The sequence below is a fragment of the Protopterus annectens genome, chromosome 5.part0, assembly GCF_019279795.1.
Source record: "Protopterus annectens isolate FY-2018-M chromosome 5.part0, PAN1.0, whole genome shotgun sequence".
Taxonomy (NCBI): Eukaryota; Metazoa; Chordata; order Ceratodontiformes; family Protopteridae; genus Protopterus; species Protopterus annectens.
The window spans coordinates 335180237-335199882 of record NC_056735.1 but is presented as its reverse complement, the minus strand read 5'-3'; positions in this window follow the sequence as shown (position 1 = coordinate 335199882).

Here is a 19646-nt window from a genome sequence, read left to right as displayed (position 1 = left end):
CGTGAGGTATTGGCCAGCAATATCGCTCTTCCAGAAAAACTAGAGGTAGTGGGTGCAATAGACTCCCGCAAAACGCATCAAAGCACCAGCGGTGAGCGGGTAGGGCCACATTAACCAAGGGTTTCCCCCTCCATCAACTGCCAGGTGTGTGATGCCCAGGGCATAATAATGAATGTGTGTGCTGGCTGCCCGGGGATTACCCACATCCATTTGAGCTGTACCAGACATTTGCCAATGGGGACATCCCACACGGACACCTAGTGGGGATGCAGGTTATGCACTGGAGCCGGGGGATGACACCCATCAGAAACCACACACCTGAACAGGAAACCAAATGAGGAAAAGCACAAACACGTAATGTAATAGAGTGTGTTTGGGCTGCTCAATTTGGTTTCCCGGTTCTGGACACATCTGGTGGAGCCTTGCAGTCCCACCAACACATGTACCCAAATTGTCATGGTAGGGCTATGCTACATAATATGATCTTGCAAAACAGCTGCAGGGACCAGCATAGGGCTGGGAAAAAGCCCCCCAGCCAACCATCCACCGCCCCAGTAGGCAGAAGGAGGCTGCCCAGTATGCCCTGGCCTTGGCAAAGAGGCAAGAAAGCACATACACTGGCTCAGTAGGAACCCTGGGAATGATCCCCCTCTGACTCACTCAAATAATAACAGGATGCCAAAAAACATGACCTGCTCACAAACATGTACAGGGAGTGAAAAGATCCGACAGAGGCAGCCCTGCAGCACCACCTGAGGCATGAATGCCATGTGTTAAGTAATGTAACACCATGTACTATATGCACACCTGGGGACCCTGACTAATATCCACCCTCACCAAGCATGAAGCCACAAAATAAATGGGATGATCAATGCAATAACTGGCTGAAGTAATGCAGTTAGTCAAAGGGGAAATGTTTTCGGCGGGGAAACATGGAGCATGACATGATGCACCACCTTAGGGGGGGGTGCACCTATCAGTCCACCCCCATGGATACTGGAAAAGGTTTTCCCACACATGCCCTGAATAGGTAAGCCCAAAACACAAACCCACCTTCATAGGTACCAAAAGGGGATGGGAACCTAGTAATGCTACCCAATGCCAGAAGTCTAAAAGCAAGATGTGTGCAGTGTAAAACAATAAGAAGGGATATTTTTAAAAAAAACTGGGTCAAGGCTCACATCAGCACCCTAACACTACCAGGTTACACCTCATACTGTGCCACCCTCAAAACATGGAACAAGCTAAAAAAGGAGGGTGACTAGCAATAAATGTCAAGGATAACCACACCCCATGTTGGTACCACAACAAGAAGAGCATGGATTAGCCATGGTCAAATACCAATGGCAAAACGCCTCCCAGTATATAGCCTGCGACTACTGTCCTAAACCAGGAACTGCACCTGGCCTATGTTGGAATACATGAATATATCAAGCCCCCAAACCACATTATATTGCTTGACTGAAAATACCCAGACATACACTGGGAGCATTATACTAGCCCCAAAAAGGGAAAAAGTTCCAGAATCCATAAACCAAAATGCCCGGGAAAAATTTGGGGTAAGCATACGGGATGTGATAATCAGCAACATGGTACTGGATGGCAAGATGAGAAGTGTACCCCTCACTGGTAAGACCAGACCATAGAGTAATCACACGGGATATACACTTTCCCCACAGTCCCTGGCCAGAAACCACAGTAAAAAACATGTGTAAAGCATGGGTTGCACCCTCCAAACTGATTTTGGAATCCAAAAGGCCCTGTGAAAGTGCAGAATATACACCCACAGAACATTTTATACAGGCATTCCATGAACACAGCCAGGAATGCTTGGATTGCAATCACAAATAACAAAAAACAAAATGCCATACATGCAGGCATCTGGCATGCTGGACTCCAGCCATTACCAAACCAAAGAAAAGAAAGCTCCCATGATAGAGCAAACAAAAAAGGGAAGTAATCACTGATCAGTAGTATGGCAATAAATATGTCCACACATACAACCCCAAAAGGGCCAGCCACAACAAGTAGAATCTGTGAATCCAGAGGCAATGTGACACCTGCCCAAGTACACAGACAACCAAAACCCCCCAAAAATAAAATTTTAAGATAACCATTATCCAAACCAGAGGTGAGCCCCCCAACTAAACTGTCAAAACTAGTCAGGAGGAGAAGGTAACCACATACACCACAAACCCAGCCCCAAATAGACCTATCACAACTGAAACCAAACACATAAACACAGAAAAAATTCCGGAGGCCCTAATTACAAACACAACACCAACAAAAGCCCCCAAAGCAGATCACAAGAAACCCCCCTCCAAACATAGCACATGCAACAATAGTACACAAAGCGGGGGCCAAACAGTCACAGGCCAGAAGGAGAAACAACATGCCTGATACAGTTGTAATAGGTGTTTATAGGCAGACACACCCCCAAACCCCCAGACTGAACAAGGGAAAGGGTAAGTAAGCTGCCTGTATGCCAAAAAATGCCAATAACACAAGTGCAGGTCACCCCAAAGCAAGCAGAAATATGATGTCAGTCCATGCTGGTGTGAATGACCTGAGATTACCCCCCTGGCTACATAAAAAGAGACATGGATGACCTCTGAGTATGTCCCCCGGGCCCAACACTGGCTGGGGCAGCACCCAAACCCCTCACCAAGAATGATGCCACAGTACAAACACAAAATGATCAGTTTAACACCAAACAGCTGTCAGTCCAAGAGGGTCTAATGTCTGTCTGCTTGAGATGTCAGCATGACAAGCCATGCTTTTCCAGGGATGGCTTGCACCTTTACCCTGGCCTGGATACTGGAAAAGGGCCCTTTTGCCACCTCCAAGAGCCGTAGGAAAGGGAAAAGACTACCCACCCCCTAGAAAACAAAATGGTAGAAACATAAGGGTAATCTGACCAATGCCAGATTGAAAACTGCAATATGCATGCCCTGAGGCATTTCCCTTTTGGAGAACATCGATGTCGGGAACAGAAGCCTGCTGCAAGCCTAGTGAAACACCAGCACTCCCAGGTTATCCCAATACAATGGCCCCAACACCTGGACCAAAAAAAAAGGAGGGGAGTATCCATATGGCACAGACCCCCAAAGGCCAGGTAACTGACAATGCACAAAGCAGCGGAGACCACCCATGTGCACCAATTTAGTAAAAACTGCTGACAGTCTGTAGCATGGACAGACCACACTCTCACACAAAAGAACTCCACCCAGACATCCTGAAGACACTGGACAGTATGAATGTCCCACCAAATACCAAAAAACCAAAATTCCCAAATAGGTGGAAACCATTAGGGCAAGGAGTAATCAGGGACCTAGGGACAAAGGGGACAGTAACTGTCATGTGACACCAAATGCCAATGTTAGGAAGATTGTCATTTTGGGACAGTATCAAAAGGTTTAAATCTACATCAACAGAGGTCACGGGCCCTGTACTTTTCCCCTTTATCAGCCCCATAATCAGTACAATGACTCATATGGGATGTCCATGACACCTGCAGCGGTTAGAAGACCTAAAAGGTACCCACCAAGAGGAAAAAGGGGGGAAATATATGTCATATGCTGCCTGGCTGTAGACACCCCAGCTGAATGCACACCTACACAGGGGCATTGTATGTCTGTTGAAAGGCCATGTCCAACACAGGAGTAATGGACATGCTCCACCACAGGAAATAAAAGCCTTTGGGAGCTGTGAGAGTGACAGATGTCAGCCTCAACACATAATGAAATGGGATGTGCGGGAGGGAAGATACATAACCCAGAGGCTCCCACACCCAGAAACAGGATCCCAATCCATGTTAGGCAGACCCCTCACTGACACCCTCAAGAGGAATATTGCCGAGTGCATGGCTGATCAAATGTATACTTTTCACTGTGTCACACCAGACAGAGGCACAGTAAAGAAACATAAATGGCCATAATAGAAACATAGAAAGGGGGTGAAAGACACACACACTCTGGCTAGGCTTACTAATCCCCTAGGGTGGATAGCCTAGTAAACCCATGAACCTATGAAGATACAAATTGTACAGGACACTAAGGATAATCAAAAGGGCTTACAACTGATGGAGGAACCATGTTGGGAATCCACAGATATGCTCTGAATCAAAAGATATTACAAACAACATACCAAACACACAAAATATTAACATACAACCTGACAGGTGCAGTGCAAACCCCCAGATGCAAAATATCTATCCCAGCAGACGGGGCCCCTGACATTGCAGATGCTGAGGTAACAGCCATCATCTCAAAGCAAAACACACAGCAGAAAAGGTATGTGATGGTGTCCTGGGCTGAGGCCAACATGGACCCAAGAATAATGGAATGCCAAATCACACTCCCCCAATGTCAGCCTTACCACAGGATATGTACCCAAAGAGCAGTGTACAACAACAGTGGTCCTTCACAACAAAGGTGTTGCCTGAATGAATACTGCAAACTCCACCCCAGGATCCTGACAAGCTTGGTCTGCACAGCTAGGGAAAAGGATCAGAAACCCAGACAAAAGGCTATTGTGGACCACTGATACTGGACCCTACATGGGGTTGTAACTGCAGATCCTGCCCCTAAACATGTTTGACCCATTTAAACAGTCATTAAGGTCATTGATGAGGGCAATGTGGTCCACACAAGCTGGCCCTGCAAGTTTTAGACAATCCCCAGGGTTCAGTATGGATATGCCCCAGCTTAAATATATACCCCATGTCAGAGGGGTTGCAAACCAGACCAAGGACAGAACTACATGGTCAGACATGCCATCCATGTCAGACTACAAAGCAGATATGAGTGGCATCCCACAAGGTTTGGTCCGGGGCCCCCTTCTGTATATATGTCCCATAGGAAACCAACATGGAAGGACTGTGACTGAACATTTTCAGGGGGTAAAAACACCCAATATCCGACCCCAGCTGACACAAGAACCCAAAAAAGGGCCCCCTAAAACAGACAACGGGAGCCATAGCCATGTCAGCAATTTGCAGAATTTATAGACAACCACCATGGATATACAGTAAGTGCCCAAATTACCACACAGGTGTTAACCCATGACCAACAAAGGGGCCTGGGGACTATAGATATCCTGCATGGACAAACATGTGGCTGTAGTGTTAGAAACAAAACCATATACCCACCCAACAAAGGTTGGCAGTTTAATAAGGGAGGTCACTGTGGCTCTGCAGTCATCCTCCATCAGTAAAATTGACTACAATCCCCCTGGGGGATATCCCTCAGCAGACACCTCCATCAACTGTAAAGTCCACAACAGACCAGGAGTAGCAAAGAGCATGAACAGATGCCTGTGTTGCCTGAAAAAAAAGCCCCACAAAATTTGCCCAGCTAAAGGGAATTTCCTGATTTTGGCCATGTCCAACCTGGAATCAATGAACATGCTGCACCTTGTACAATCTGAATGGCAGTGAGCTTCCCTGAGAGACCTGAACCCCCACTGACATAAAAGGACAAGCTGTACAGAATGATCCAAAAACAGAAGCCCCCCCACTCTTCAGTAAACTCCTACAGGTAGCCAGAGAGTCACTTTCATCAAGAGGAATCCTGAAGTGGATGGGAGATGGTGGACCCTGGGTATCACTGTTATGTCAGAGGTAGACAGGCACAGTATACTAACCATGACATATGTCATGGCAAAACCCCGTTACAATGTGTGAAGGACAAACACATGTGACTAGCATCAGAAAAGGCCTAGGGAACATCGCTAGTGTTTGCCAATTTCCCTATGTTGTGGAATAACTACCAATGTTGGACAAACCTTTTGGTGTCCCTATCTGAACATAAGAACATTATATGTGCACAACTGGTACACAGTCTGTTTTGCTCACTATGAAGATGTCAACATATAGGACTAAAGCCCAGGATACTGTCCACCACAGTGAAAGTACTGAACCAGTACACTTTTGGTACTACAGTGTTAGGTCATTATGAAAGGATGTTGAAACTGTTGCAAAGTTCCCCTGAATCCCTGCAGGCACTTTCCCCGTTTTGGGGGCATGAAGCAGTTGGCCAGTTATACACAACATGACACCCAACACACAACCATAATGGAGATATTGTTGAAGTTCCCCACACCCAAATTGTGGTGGTGGTTCAACATATGGAAAGCTCACACTCATGCTCCCTTTTATAAATGAGGATATGTCAGACAAATGATGGAAAAGGGTGAACTGGGGATTTACACACTTAGGGCCCTATCTTGTTTAGCAGTTGGCCCACATATCTGGTATTTTTGGGTGTAGGAACCAACCACAACACAGCAATCTGCCCAGTGCCCCAGTAAAACTACAGAGACATGTGATATAGTGGATCCCCTATGCAAACATCTTCCCAGATACACAAGTTGGTCAAAGGGAAAAGGGTTATGGCTAAAGCCCAAAAGTGAAAGCAAACAAATATTGTGCATCTGACAATTGAATATGGGTGTAGAGGTCAAAATAGGCTTGTTGCCCTAGGGAATGACAGCTCAGCCAGAGTGTGCTTCATCTCATCCCCAGTAAAATTTCTTTCCCCTGTAAATACCATAAGGCAACATGTGAGGCTAGTGAGCTGTGCCCTGTAACAGGGGGACGTAGGTCCCAGGGTTTTAATGTGCTGGCCATGTTGTGGGGTGTGTGGAAGTGTGTCCCTCAATAACAGACTGAGGGAGTTTTCATTTCTGGACAATTCCCCTGTCAACACTGTGTTGTTGATTTGTGTGAAGTCTGCTGGGAAATGACAGATGTCCTCCCCTGTGGGGCTCTGCAATGATTAGCCCCCCTTTAAGTCAAAAGGCTGGGACACCTGACAGGTGCGTTGTAAAGGTTTGGGTAAACATGTAGGGTTTGAATTGCAAATGCATGTGTGTGGATTAGTGTGCAAGTCTGTAAAAAAATTCCCCTTTTTTCCTGGAGAAACACAAGGATGCACATTCCCCAAAAACATGATGTGCACCCTATGTACAGCAGGGGAAGGAAATCCCCTAAATGGCTGCCTAATGGTTCAGTGTCAAAACATAGTTAGGTAGGGGGTTTTAATTTCCCCAAATGCCAGTGTGTGTGGGGGGGTTTGGGGTGTGGTCTGTATGAGAAATCCCTTTTTGGGAATGGAGAAAACCCACAGGATGCAATTTTCCCCTTTTTTATGATGTCAACCCCATAATACAGCAGGAGAAGAAACCTTCCAGTAATTTGAATGCGCTCTGCTAATGTCTCCAAATGTCATAAATAGTTAGGTAGGGTTTGAAACCTGAAATGCCCTGTGTGTGTTTGAAATGGGGTTGTGTGTGTGGATTGATGAAAAAGTGCTTTTGGGAAAACAGGGGACACACTACAGGGTGCACATTACCCTTTCAAACATGATGATGTCAGCACCCTATAATACAGCGGAGAAAAACTCCCAGTAATCAGAATAGTGCAAACCCCAAGCCCTCTCAAGTGTCATAACATATTTTGGTAGGGGTTTGAAACCCGCAATGTGTGTGTGTTGGGTGGGGGTTTTGTGTGTGCAATTTTTGTATGAAAAATGTTTTTGGCAACGGGGGCACACTACGGGTGCACATTCCCTTTCAAACACTGATGATGTCAGCACCCTATAAGTACAGCAGGAAGGAACCTCCCCCTAATCGAATAGTGTGCTGCTAATGCGCCTCTCATGTCACATAGTTAGGTAGGGTTTGAATCCTGCTGGGAAGTGTGTGTGGGGGGTGTAGGGTGTTTCAAGTGTGAGAGAAAGTCCTTTTGGCAAAATACTACACCAGGTGCAATTCCCCTAAACACGATGTCACACCCCTATAGACAAAAACTAGGGCCAGTAATAAAAGTGCTCTGCTAATGTCATTACCATTGTCAAATACAGTGGTATATTTTGAACCCAAAATGGTGGTTTTAAATTTTTTGTTGGGTCTTTTTAACAATGCATGCCATTGCCAAAACCCGCAAAGGGACACAATAGGTGTCACATAAAATAAATACCTTGGGCCTGCAGTAACCCTGTCTGACACATGCTCAGTGGATAAATGGATTTGAATATACCCAAAATGACTGTGTCTTACTGTGCAGGGGGTTTGGGATGTGTCTATACAGGTTGTGTATTTGGTAAAATACCTACAGGATACACATCTGGTCCCATAGTCTACAAGTCAAAGACAAACATGTTCCCACCTGTTGTGGGAGTGGTAACATGTTCCACTGCAATTCAGTGACCACATGCTGGAACCCCTTTAAATAGTGTGTTGTAGCACAGTTTTAATGTTTGGCTGGATGCAGTCCAGCCATAAAAAAGTTCGAGACTGTCATATTGCCAGTGTTGTTATGGGGGAGGTGGTTTTTTCCTTTTTATGGGAGGGGGTGCCAGCTATGCCCGATGGCAGTTGTTGGTGCCCGGGTGATGCTTTGTCCCGTCCAACAACCATTTTGTATCTGTGGTGGGATACCATTTCCCTGTGTTTTGTAAAAAGGCATGGATGAGGATAACCTGCAGTGATGGGTTCACCTGTGCCCTGAATCAGGATCTGGTACTGCACAGAAGCAGTTCACCATGCTGAAAAGTGTAGTGCATGCATCTTGTGTACACTGCTGGGGTGTAGCAGCACTTTTTTTATTTTTATTTGGGGGTTGTAATCTGTCCTGCAGCATAAAGGGTATGTGTGTATGGGGGCTTTCAATATACAGGCCCCTGGGGGACATGCAATGCCCTTGCACATCATTGTGGGTTTAGCATGTGCACAGTTTAACCCGGGATACCCCATGAATGACATTGGAGATGAGCAGAATGTAGACATAAAAACCCCTTTCCCACATATAGTGGTAGCATACCTTTTAGGGGATGTTTGGGAAACCCAAAATCAGGTCCTGGCCCATGCCCATTTAGAGATCCTTCTATGTTCCTATCATGTGTCCAGGGGGGTATGTCTCAGGTCATCCATAGTGGCATGGTCAATGGAGTCATATGTGTCCATGCCTCTGACTGACCTGTTTCATGTGTTCTTTGGGGGACCATAGTGCCCTGAGGCATATCACTGTGACCTTCACCAGTACAGCCTGTTGGTGGAAACCCCCGTGCAGCACCCAAGACAGGTTACACATCTGTAGCAGGTGTGTTGTGTGACAGGCTTTAGTGTGGCAACGGATGTTGCCATGTGTGATGTTCTGTTCTGGGAACAAAGCCTGTGTGCCAGCTTGGAGGTGTGTGATGTTTAGGCAGGATGCTATTCTGAGTCCCAAGTATGCCCCAGTGTGTTCAGATTTTTCAGTGCGTCTATGTCAAAATTGTAGTCACTGTAATGCATGCCACCTGACAGGGGTTGGGATACTGGGTTCAGAGGCTCAGTCCCCAGATTGGCTTTTTGGGATCCCACATGTGTTGTATTCCCCAGGGTGAGGCTGCATACATGTAGCTGTGTTGCCACATGACTCACATAAACCACAACTGGACCATAGAGGTGATTCACAGGTTACCTTTGCACATGCTACCCTAGTAGTGTGATTGCCATGGGGATTTCCCACATAGGGCAATGGGGGAAAAACATACAAGGTGTGTATGTGTGGGGACTGCTACTGTTTCATAAATGGCATATATGACTGCACTGGGTAAATGCCAGGTAAGCATTGCAATGTGTCACAGGCACATGGGAAAAGGACGGGCAGTGGTTCTGTCTGTAAACTTTACATAAAGGGTATGCAGATGCCCCTAGGAGTCCACAGAAGCCCGTAACCCGCATTGCAGGTGAAGCAGTGTTCCAGGAACCCGAACATGCATGCAAACAAAGCTACAGTAAGCAGGGCTGAAATAGTTCATTGTACAACAAAAAGGGCACTAACAGTAGTAACTGCAAATATGTAGGCACTATCAACATGTACCCAGGAATCACGGATGCATGGTAGAACATATAAAGTCAAATTAATTTGATTTATTACATTGGTACTGCACACATATCAACATGCCCAAAAATCCCATTGCATAGTCATTTGGGGAACTTTCACCATTACTGTACATGTCCACCCTTGCATATCACTACTTGGGTTTGCTTCCCCCGTGCTACCCATGTATGGCTATCTGTTGACATCCTTACCACCGACAATTTTGTGCAGCTGTTACACTTTTACTACTATGGGTGCAGATAATTCAGGACATTTATACGGGTTTCTGCATCAGGCATGCTGGGATATACACACAGTCATATCAGCACACTGTACTGTTACCAACATGATACTACTAATACACTTCTATGTAGTCATGTAACAACATGTTTACCTGTTCCACTGATGTTGGAGATTGCAGGGGGTGGCACAGTTTCATCATATGCACAGGGGTGAATAGGTATGCCTGAGTCTGCCACTGCCACCAAGCATGTGTGGTAGGGGGGGGGGCATGGGGGGGAATGTTGGGGAGGGGGGGGCCCCAGGTGTTAACATTTGCATTTTGTATGCCCCCACAGTTCCACCTGATCGCTGCCATATACATAGGTTTCTCGAAAGCAACAGACTGCACCTGGGAGGTCATAGAGATCAGTGTCTGGGCATGGACAGGTACCTGTGCCTGGCAGGGGGCTACGACCATCCGTACTAAGCCAGACTGGGTACTGTCATCAGAAGCGGGGGTGTTGACTGGACACAGGTCCCTGTTGGGACTGTCCAGAGCCACGGGTGGTCTCCCGGGGGGGATGACAGCACAGACCCAGCATTTGGGGGTGCTGCTGGCACTATGGGATGTGGGCCTGGCACAGCCACGTCCACAAACCCCCCCATTGCCCTGGCTCATGGACATTTGGTTGTGGAACTGCTGTAATATGTCCCCACGTCTGTCTATGACATCGGTGAAATTACGGATAGCATCCTGTGCATACTGTCAGTCATGGCTGTGCGACATGCTCTCAGCTCCCTCAGACCCTGTCTGGTGTACCTTTCCAAAGCGACTGTGCCTGCATGACAGCCCAAACATAGCTGAGGTTGACAGACCTCTTTGGGCATTCCCCAGGCATATGGATGCTCCCCCAAAAACCCATGGGCAACTGTCTGTGTGGTACCATGGACCCCCCATGGCTGCTGTGGGGGAAACATGTGCCACAGTACCACATTACCCTGGTTTCCCACTGTATCCTGTCCATCACCTAGGGACAAAGGTGACGGATGTACTGGCAGGATGACTGTGCAATGATGGGGTTGACAGCTGTGTACTGTCAATTGGCTGACCAATGGTGGGCCCTGAAAACCTTCCTGTACCAAAAATATCATTTTGTACCTGTGGCCCCATTCAGGTTCCCCGCTGCAGGACACCAGAGCAGCACCCGAACCTGTGGGAGGAAGACAGGAAACACAGTTTACAGTGTCCACATTTTTACCAGGTGATGCCCCAAAGCAACCCCACATGGACACATGCACACAGCACATGGACACAGGCCCCATGCAGAACACACGTACACATCACAGGGATGCACACATGCCCCATCACACAGGCACACATGCCCCCAGCACACATGCACTGGACACATGCACCGCACATGCACACATGACACATGTACACATGCAACCCATGGCACATACACTTCACAGCCCCATACACATGGGGACAGGGACACCTGCACACATGAAAACACCCAATAACAGGCCACTGGGTTAAATATTTACTAGCACTATCAGGTTTTTAGGTATTGTTAAACACACTCACCAGCATGGATGGCCCGCCTTGCTGTACAGAGGGACCTGCAGAAATGATGAGATTAATGTCAGTGGGCACAACTGTGCCATTGATACTGCATATGATACAGTGCAGTAGTACACCCGTTGCCTTTCACGTCAGCTGCTGATATTGCAATATCACACTGCACAATTACATATTGATGACAGCTACATACCACGGACACACCTTACACATGCATAAACTAAAGTGTACAGAACAGTCAAGTGTACATATGGCATATTACCTGCGCTCCATGTGTTTCTGTGTGATCCAGCCTCCATCATAATGCAGGTGTATTGCTGTTGTGTTCCGGGCTGGAGCCACAACACTTAGAGTAGCCCTCCAGTCTGGTGAGGGGGGTGTGGCCACCCCCCCTCCTGTGGCAACCTGTTGCCTGTGGATATCCGAGCGCTTTGGGCATTTCTGATTAAATCACTGCAGTGATGTGTACCTGCTCATATGTCCTATTATTGCCAATGTCATTTACCCTACGGACAAGGTCTTGCCACAGTGCAGCCCTCTCCTGCTGATTCTGGCTGGTGGGAAAACAGTATGTCATATCCCACCAGGCTCTGGGTATCTCCCCATCTTCCAGCAGAGTAGGGGGGTTTGCTGGGCCATTCCCTGGGAAAAGAACACAAACAGGATATCAGCAGACTATGTCAGCAATATATGGCACAAAATACATGATACTCATGTAGTGATATACTACTACTCCCATATAGCATGTGTGTGTCTCTTGGATACAATTGGGCCCGATATCAGTGCTCAGCCAACAGGGAACAATACCTGCCACATTCCAACAACATAGTAGCATGCCCATGGTCAGCACACTGGGGTCCAATGCACAACCTCACTCTGGGGTTCATCCCAAGGTATGTTTTGGGAGCCATCCACTAGTGTAAATTTGGAAAAATTTCTCGGCCTGGATATACATATCCCCCCCCACCACCACCAGTAGACTACTTTGATATGTATGTGATTAGACAGTTATTCACTTGTTAGGATGAGATGGTATCCCAGCACTGGGCCAGTGGAAGCCACAACCCACACCCGACCCCTTTGCAAATGCTTCCATGGACATCCCAAGATTTCATGGAACCCCACACATTTCTAACCCCGACCCTATGCACAAGGTTAGCATCCTGTCGGTGGACCCCAGAAGACAGATTGTATAACAATAGAGGAGGCTACTGCAGGACAGAGCAGATTCACATTGGGAAGGCATCTGTGGTCAGCACTGGTAACTGGGCTCTCATAACAATCCCCGGGCCACTCTGGGGGAAATGGCCACAAAAACTATGGGTAACCACAAGGCCTTCTTAGTTATTTAAATATGGACCAAATCTCAAATGTTGTTAATAAATACTTAAATTAAAAATATTAACATTTTGCGGAAAAATTTAAAATTTACAGATATTTTTAAACAAAAATTCAAAAAATGAATGCAAACATTAAGTAATTATTAAAATTAAAACATTTTAATTAAAAATTTATTAAATAAAAACCAGTAAAATTAAAATATATTTTAAAATTAGTAGAGGGGAAATTAATTTTGTATTATCTGGTTTAAAAAAGATAATAACATGCACCAGAAATTTAAAAAAGAAATGGGAACATAAAGGATTCAGAATGTGTTAATGTAAGGGTGGAGATAAAGCGGTTCAGAAAGACATTTATTTTACAATTTTTTTAATTTGTTGACCAGGTGTTAAGGGGTTATTCCTTTTCAAGAGGGAAGAAAACCCATGGTATTAATGGTTTTACAGAAAAGAATACTGATTAAATTAAAAAACAAGGTTATTTATTAAAATTGTGGGAAAAAGGAAATAAAAAGCTGTTAAAAAAAAAATAATTAGTCTTTTTTTTTTTTGGCTTGAAAGTGTTTTTTTTTCAAATAAATGTAAAGGGAAAATTGTGGGTAAAATAGAAAAAAAAAAAAGAAGGAAAAAAAAAAAAAAAAAAAAAAAAAAAAAAACAAGAAAAAAAAAAAAAAAAAAAAAAAAAAAAAAAAAAAAGGGGGACAAAAAAAAAAAAAGGGGGGGGGGGGGGGGGGAGGGGGGGGGGGGGGGGGGGGGGGGGGGGGGGGGGGGGGGGGGGGGGGGGGGGGGGTTTAGATGGTGGATCTAGCTAAGATGGTTCTTTTTATTTTAAGGAAAGGGTTTTTTTTTTTTAAAATTTTTTTTTGTGGGGCAAAATTTTTTGTAAAATTTTTTTATTGTAGTTTACCCACCGTCCCACGCCTCAGCCCTATATGCTCCCCACAGGACCTGGCCCTGCATGAGTTGGGCCTCATGATTATGGACTAGGAGCCAGACCATGTACCTGGACTCCTCAATGCCCCACCTCTGTGCTCGAAAGCAACTACCCTCACCTACTCCTGTCATTCTGGCTGCAAGTCAGTTCTACAATTATTTATGCTGTGTATTCCCGCCTATGGGGCTTATATAGTCTGTTTTTCCCACACATATCTGTGATTGGCCATTTTGGAATTGTATCAACTTCACTAAACCTGCATTGTCATGCACCAGTTTGTATTCATTCCTATATATTTGCTATTATTGCATTTATAGGTACTGCTGTCATGGCTTAGTGGTTCAGTACCTTGACTATGGTGTATAGTATCCTGGGTTCGAACCTGGCCACTACTTTTTATTTTTTATGACTGTCTAGACAAGCTGAGAGGTGTGTCTGTGTAAAGGCAGTTTTGATATGGCTTGCTCAACGTTGCCCGTCGGTTAGCTTGTTTGCACGGTGCACAGCTCCGCGTAAATGGGGTACGCTGGTTTAAGCCTCATTTGGCTATCAGCATGCATATTACTCTCAGCTCAGCTTGGGGCACATAGATTCAGTGTGTTACACCACTGCTCAGCTACGGGCACTCATTTTGCACCAGTTAAACCACTGCTCACCTACGGGCAGATTCACTCACCCTGTTAAACTGTAGCTCAGCTATGGGCACATCTGGCATTTTTTATTGTTTTGTTACCTCACATTTCTTCAATATAAATGGGCTATTTCATTACATTTTACATAAAATGTGATTTTGATGTGTACATATTTGTCAGGGACTTGTTTCGTGCTTATTTTGCTAAAAATAAAACTTGGTGTTGCGTGGGGTTCGAACCATGAATGCCTGCTTTTCAGCCAACATCTCTACCGCTACGCTATTGATTTTTGGCTTACTTTGCATATTTAGTTCTTATATGCTTTCCCACTGACTTCTAACTGTGGCTGCGCTACGGGCACGCCCGTGCAAATGAGCGCACTCACGGTTAAACATCTTTACAATTTAAAAAAAAATTATGAGATGTTCATTTGCACATTTTATGTTCGTAGTCTGTGGGGGCATGTGTTGTGTTGTGTTTATTCACATTTCCATGGACTCTGTCGTGGGTGTTTACTTTGGGCACTTTTACTCTTCTGGGGGCGTGTCCGCTTACAGGGCTTGGCCTACGGACATGCCCCCTACTGTCTTACATGGACCGTGTTAGCCTTAGGTGTGATTCAGCATGCTCTCATGAATATGCAGAGCATGCTGACATCACTCCGTTTAACTGCAGCCTCCGTGTATGAGTTATAACTCTTACACGGAGGCTTCGTGAATCCTGCCCAGTGTGTATTTTACTTTTAGAAGGAAATGAAAGAAATGTGCATACTAATTAATTAATTTATTGACCAGCCCACTAGTTAAAGTATATAAACTGATGTGTTTTGTGGTTTTAATTTATCTCTGAAGAAGTCTCCGAAGGGAGACGAAAGCGCTCAGATTTTACTTGTTTTACTTGTTTGGTGTGAAAATAAATCATTTATATATTTTCGCTGGTGGATTCTATCTTTCTGGACTTGTGTGGGAGGATGACCTTTATTGTTCATGGAACAGGTTTTTGCTGCATAGTTTAAGAACACTATTAGGCCCTCAATGTCAGATGTCATTCAGACGAGGAAAGAACCTGGGAGGGCTTTTTTCACATTACAAACATAGAGAAGGGGGAGGAGCAGTATATCACCAGACCACTATTATTGGAGACAAACTAATTGGTACGTTTCCATGTGGTCATTGTTGCTCCTGCCTACAAGTTAGTACACTCAAAGAATTTACCAGCGCCAACACTAATCATGTATTTCAAACGAGGGTGTTTGGAAATTGCAGTAGCACATGGATAATGTACTTAGCCACCTGCCAATGTAAAGCCTTCGACGTTGGTTAAACATCAAGATCCCTTAGAACAAGGATGACAGAACACCGAAGTGACATTAAGAATAAAAAAGAAACAAATGCTTTATACAGACATACAATACAACATTCCAGTGCTCATTTCATGTTCATGATCATTGACAAAATTCAGGGGGACAGGAACAACCAACAAGGTTGGCACACCATTTTAAACCACAAGGAACAATATTGGATTACCAGCCTTGGATGTTTATTTCCACCAGGTCTGAATGACCATCTGTGAGTTTTATATACGGTCTGGATCATGGCGACATCATATATACATATAGATCAAAAATCAGTGTGAATATTATAACGGTGGTTAGGTTAACCACACTTATGTATTAGCATTTGATTAAAGGTATGTTACGAATTCTTTACATATCCACACATGTATGATATATATACATACACAGTTTTGCATATTTATATCTGTCATGTTGTTTTGAAATATATGGCAAGGTATTATAATAATTATAATATAGGCATCATTTATAAGAAAACTATTGAAAATCACTATAACCAGAATTCATAGCCAATAATGATGGCTTATTTGTGAAATTTTATTCATTAATATGATATATGATAAGTAAAATTCATGTTAATTTATATAAGAATTGATATATTGTTATTACATACAATATATACAAGGTGTAGTCAGATTCACATTTTTGGTTATATATGAAGATTAATGTATCCTTATTTATAAATACTTAGAGTATGCCCCTGGCTTTTCACCATGGGACCTGTATGTACCAAGGATTTTTACAGAACTCCTCTTTATAATTCTTTAAAATATGATATTTTTTTATTTTTTATTATTTAACATTTTTTGGTATCATATGTTACTGGGTGCATGTTTTGCTCTTTAGGTAAGACATGTATTTGGATACTCCATCCACTAGGTTGGGCTATACCACTGTTTCAAGGTAATTAGAGATTGCTATAAATATAGGCTGCTTTATTTTACATCAAAAATCTTTTTGTATCCATTGACAAAGACTGAATAGCTGAAACCGGTCTGGAATATGGTTTTGGAACAACAATAAAGTAACCTTTATCATATTGTGTTCACTATCGTTTTTGCCGGTCGTTGGTGGTTTTACGTTGTTGGTTTGACCCTGCATGCCATCCTTGCGGAACACTTTGTTTGCTGTTTGTATTAGTGCTGCCATGATATCTATATATTTAGAAAAATACAGAGGTTATGTCTTCTGATTATATATAAAAAAAAAAAAAAAAAAAAAAGGTTGGGTAGAAATGTTAGGTTGTTTGGGGGCGGCTAATGACCAACAAACTGTCACCCATGTTTGATACATAGCCCTTGGGAAAATGGATCATCACACTCATGCACATATGGGGTATCAATTCCTCCTGGTTCAGCATGATGGGTTCCACTTCCTGCTGATTTAACAGTTTTCTTTTCAGAATGGTGATCTCACATGGGATGGACTAATAACACTCAGCAAGACATGTTGGGCTAGCTGGTATGTACAGCAGTCAGAGTCAGGCATTAGTGCTGACCCCTGCCTTTAGGAATCCTGGATCTGTGCTTGCAGGCTGTGGAAGGGTCGTGTTTTTTTTGTTTTTTTTTTGTGCTGTTGACATCGAGTAGAGGGTGAGTGACAGGTATTTTGTTAGTTATTGTCTTCTTTGAGTCGGGGGAGCTCATGCTAGGCATGTGAAAAATCTTGCTTTTTAGTGAGGTTCGAGTGTTTGAGAGCTTTGTGCCATGGATTGATTGGGGGGTTTTGATTGCTGTGTGGACAGCCATGCATGTTGCGAATGGAGTAAATGTTCATTTTGTGATAGGCGAGAGAGCTTGGTTGGAGCGATGACAATTGCAGCGATTGCTTTTCATTCATATGGCTGAGCATTGCTGTTGTGTTGCGTAGGTACTTAAATGGCTGGTTGTTCTGGGCTTTGCTTCATGACAGGGTGCAAGTGTTTGGCTTAGCAGTGAAGCATAATGCGATCCATGGCTCAAGACATCAACAGGATAGAAGAATGTCAATTAATATACATTTTAAAAGTAAAAGGTGTCGATAATGCTAAGGATTTGTATTACTTAAGATAATTCACCCCCTTTCCAAATTCACCAGCGATGGGGGGAATTGAGAGGGACAGAGCTACAGTCTGAGTCAAAATCGGGGACCATTGGGAGGTATGGGTGAAGTCCAAGTTTCATTAGGTATAGACATATAACCCCTATGCATACCTCGCAACTGTACAGATTTCTGCATTAAGTCCAGATTTTGGCTCATATTGTGGTCTGTTTTTCATAAAATCTGTGTTTTGCTGACAAATTACTGGGATAATCTGAGGATTGAAGTCACTAAATAATGACATACATTTGAGTTTCAGACTTCAAATCCTTCAGTAAATGTATGTTAAACAAATATTGCTACTCTAGCAATTTTCTAATCTCATAAGAGTAATATTTAAAATATGTCCCTATTTTTCGGCTTTTGTCCCCCCCCCCCATTTTGTCAGGCTTGTCCATATTTCTTGCACTGATAGGTTGAGAGGTGTACTCCTAGGTATAAACAGATCTCTCAAGGGTACCTCATTGAGGAACATTCTTTTGGAGGCTTAAAATGCCCTTGTTCCTCTTTGTTTGTTGACAACTGTTCATGCCAGTTTGGTACTTACAAACATGCTTGTATTTACTTACATCTGCATTTATAATGTGCATGCTGCCATCTCTTAGATTATAATTTGCCTTTTGTGTAGGGGGAAACAAACATACTGTGTTCTTGCTTGCTAATTTGATTTTGGTCAGTGCTGAAGCTCATGCTATTTTAGTTTATGCACTGTAATTATGGCTGTCAGTATGGTAAGCATTTGTTTACATCTATTGAGTATGTATTTAAATGCAGTACAGAGCACTGTGCAGGGTTTAGGGATGGTTCAAAATCTTTAGGCCATTGCCCCTCTTCTTCCCTCCCCATTACTCATGGCTTTGTCTGGGTGAGGAAAGGGAAGTTTGGCTTAGAGGCAGTGATGTACTTGTATGCCAACATATGCAATTTGTGGAAGGGCAGGCTTTCTGTGGCCGACAGGTTCTCTGGGCTTCCTTGGAAGTAATCGTTGATTTGGTGCTTTTCCTACATGTGAGGTTCTCTGTCACTGAGGTAACTGCAAGTATTTCAGGCAGTTTTAATAAAGGTAACCTTAATATAAAAAAAAAAGGGTGGGGTTGGCGGCTGCAGCACATGTCGTTTGCGACCTGTCTCGGTAGATCCACCATACCTCTCAACTGTACAGATTTCACCGAATGTCCAGATTTTGCTTCATTTTGGTGCGTTCCTTCTAAAACATGCATCTTGCTGGCAAATAGGGTTGAATTCATTAAATAATGACAAACGTGAGTTTGAGACTCCATAGCCTTCAGAAATCCCTATTATTTGATTAAGTTGCTAAGGGCAAGATTTTAAATCTGTCCCTATTTGGAAGGCTGCCACTTTAATGGGGAACAAAAGGGGACCCTTACTCATGCATATGAGAGGATTTACATCTGTCTTTCTCTTTGCAGTTGGTGGTGTGGAGATAGACGTCCGAATTGGAGAAGTGCTACGGAGGGAGTTCGCAGATGGTGGAAAAGGGGATTTGAAAGGTTTTGTTTTGATAGGATGGACATTCTTGCCACTTGAATGGGGCACAAGGAGGGTCTGAGTAATCATCTTAGTAAGGCATGTTTGAGCTCTGTATTTACATAGTGGGAGCTGATTATTGCATTGGTATAG